This window comes from Phyllostomus hastatus, unplaced genomic scaffold, assembly GCF_019186645.2.
Source record: "Phyllostomus hastatus isolate PE091 unplaced genomic scaffold, TTU_PhHast_1.1 phas_scaffold_200, whole genome shotgun sequence".
Taxonomy (NCBI): Eukaryota; Metazoa; Chordata; class Mammalia; order Chiroptera; family Phyllostomidae; genus Phyllostomus; species Phyllostomus hastatus.
Window position 1 is genome coordinate 4841298 of NW_025334016.1, and position 3431 is coordinate 4844728.

At 40.5% G+C, this 3431-nt stretch overlaps 1 non-coding gene across 1 annotated transcript; it reads right to left on the reverse strand.

Annotated features, from left to right (window-relative positions):
- Window positions 1-2595: 2595 nt before the first annotated feature.
- On the reverse strand, window positions 2596-2702 carry LOC123832855. The gene has a single exon (XR_006788117.1). It is a non-coding gene; the product is annotated as a U6 spliceosomal RNA (small nuclear RNA).
- Window positions 2703-3431: the final 729 nt, after the last annotated feature.

The window sequence follows — 3431 nt, forward strand, 5'->3', positions numbered from 1 at the left end:
CTCATTCACCTACACAGGAATCCGTGTCTGGTGTCTGCTTCTAGGGAACCTAAACTAAGACATTGCTGGCCACCATGGCCTGTGATAATAATGTTGGCAATGTACAAGCCACCTCTCAGCCTCTTTGTCCCCCACTTACATAATTATTAGTTCCTTCCCAGAGCCAGTTTTCTAACCTCTTATCAGAAGCTGGCATGAGGGGAAAGTATAATAAATGAAAGAGGGAGCCATGATGCAGTGTGACACCAAGAAACCAGTCACTTGGGAGCCAGAAACAGTGAGAAGGTTCCACTCAAACCGAGTGCCAGGTTCAGTGGTTGGAGGCACTTATTTTCCCTCCTTTTCTGTGCTTTTGTACCTTGAAGTCAAGAGCTCTGAACACCACAAAATAACAGTGCTATTTCCTGCAGATACATTAAACCTAACATAGTGAAGACTGCACAGATGGGAAAGACAAGACATTGTTAAGCCAGTTTATGTCATTGCACTGGATGTTTGGAGGGGAAGGAAGGTGCTGGAAGTTCATACGGGCCACTAATGTGGACCTGCCTCAGTCTATTACAGAAACAAAATGGCCACCAGGAATGCCTGTCCTGCCCACTGCCTTTTGGTTGAGCACTTACTTGACAAATATCTGTTGACATCAGAGCCTTTATGTTTCTCTCTGCAGTGCAGTTGCCTGAATACTATCTTTCCAGAAAGAGTCTGCTGTAATGTTGGGCGCTCATTTTTTCACTCCCTTTCTTAGTTCTCCAAACAAAGCTGTGTGATATGTAGCTTGTTTCTTCCCTTCAGAGGTCAGGGCTGGAGGCCTGGAGAGGGGACATCAGACACAATTAAAGAAAGATGCTTTGATTTGCTATAAAAATTACTTGTGATTTTTAATACAAAATGTGATAGTAGGGAAAAATGTAAAAAACACAAGCACCCAAGGGCAAGTCTAGCAACTTTCTGTGTAATTTTTTAAAACTTTATTTTGGAGAGAGAGGAAGGAGGGAGAGAGACGGGGAGAGAGAGAGAGAGAGATTTTTGTTCCACTTATGTATGCATTCATTGGTTTATTCTTATATGTGCCCTGACCAGGGATGAAACCTGCAACTTTGCCATGTTAGGATGACACTCTAACCAACTAAGCACTAAGCTACCTGTTCAGGGCCTTTTTGCATAAATTTTAACTCACAAATAAATACTTAGTCATTTAATATCCCTTCTTCAGTTTCAAGGTAAGCCTTTGACTTATTTCCTACCATGTTTCACTGCATTTTCAAAAATGTCAGGCCTGGATAAATATTCCCAGCTCCCTGCTAAGTGGGTGTGTTCATATAGATGGTCCAATATTCACTCGATTAACAAACAGTTAATATATATATATATATATATATATATATATTTAATAGATTTTATTTTTTAGAGCACTTTTAGGTTTGTAGAAAAACTGGGTGGATGGCATAGAGTTGCCAGATTTCCTCCCACACCAGTTTCCCCCTATTATTAATGTCTTGCAGTAGAATATTGGTTCAATATTGATGAATCAATATTTTTAAATTATTGTTAACCAATCTCCATAGTCTACATTGGGTTCACTCTTGGGGTTCACTCTTGGTGTTGTACATTCTATGGGTTTTGTCAAGTGTACAATGTCATGCATCCACCATTACAGTATCATACAGAGTGCTTTTACCACCCTGAACATCTGTTGTGCTCCAATTATCCATTCCTCCCTCCCTCTCTCCTGAATCCCTGGCAACCACTGATCTTTTTACTGTCTCTATAATGTCATATAGTTGGACTCATGGTATGTAGCCTTTTCAGATTGGCTTCTTTCATTTCTTAATATGCATTTCTGATTCCTCCATGTCTTTTCATGACTTGATAGCTCATTTCTTTTTGTATTGAATGATATTCCATTGTCTGGATATACATACCCCTTGTATACTAGACATGGGTGTGAGAACTAAAGAGATCCAAAGTGGTCAAAGAATCAGTTTTTACCTTTGAGGAACTTCTAGTCTAGTGGGGGAGAGAAGGCACACACCATGCAAAGTCAGCTAATAATATTAAACATGCCAAAAGACCCATATGGAATGAATAACTGCTGTAACAGCTAAGAGGCAGGAAGAGTTCATGGAGGGCTCAAGGGTGGAAGTGTGATGGGACCAGGGCAGGTGAGACAGAGAGGACAGAGATGGGATTGAAAGAAGGTTCTATGTGTCTCAGCTTTTCAGTGTGTGTCCTCTCACCAGGCTATAGACAAAGAGGAGAGAAAAAGGATATGATGTGCTCACAGTGTGTCCACCTCTCTGGCTTGAGGCTGTCCCTGCACGAGAAGTTTCTCTGGCAATGAACTCGCAGGTGGGTCAGCTCATTTCCGCTCTCAACAGGTGAACAGCCACACAGCAAGAGAACTGGTGTCTTTATTAAATCCCATTTTCAGGCAGCAAATCCTCTTGAATTTTTTTTGTGTGTGAAATATAAAGTTTACTTTAAAAGAGAGTATTTTTATACTGTGTGTGTGTGTGTGTGTGTGTGTGTGGTGAAATAGGTGGTAGGATACCAGAACATTTTTATTCTAGTCTTCATATTTTTCTGCATCAAAAAAGAAATATGGAACACTTGAATTCATGTGTCATCCCTGCACAGGGGTCATGCTAATCTTCTCTGTATTGTTCCAATTTTAGTATATGTGCTGCTGAAGTGAGCACTACACTATTTCTTTATTGTGGTGAAATACACATAAAATTCACCATCGTAACTCTTTGTAAGTGTAGAGTACAGAGGCATTAAGTACATTCACATTGTTGTGCAACCATCACCACCATCCATGTGCAGAACTTTTTTTGTCTTGCCAAACTGAAATTCTGTCCCCATTAAACACCAATTCCCCCTGCTCCTGCCCCGAGCCCCTCCAACCACCATTCTACTTTCTGTCTCTATGAATTTGACTACTCTAGGAACTTCATATAAGTGCTATCCTACAATATTTGTCCTTTTGCATCTGGCTTACTGTTTTCCATAGCAGTGGTACCATTTTACACTCCTATCAGCAGTGCACAAGGGTTCCAATTTTTCCACAGCCTCACCAATACTTGTTGTCTTCTGGTTGTTGTTTTGTTTTTTAATAATAGCCATCCTAATGGGTGTGAAGTAGTCTCTCATTGTGGTTTTGATTTCTTTAGCTAAACTTTTATTTGTTAGGAAAGGAGTTGACAGTAATGATTCCTCTACAAGATGGTGATTGTAAGTGGACTCCAATTTGCCCCTTAGTGGCCAGCCTTCCCGCCTTTGGCAGTTCACCTATGTCCTCTGGGGCCTCTTGTATAAAATGTTAAAATCCCTTCCTCACACTAATCTCCCTTCCCCAGGGATGATCAGTGTTACCAGCTCATATATAAAAGGTTCTTCTAAATATTTAAATGCACATAGATATGCAC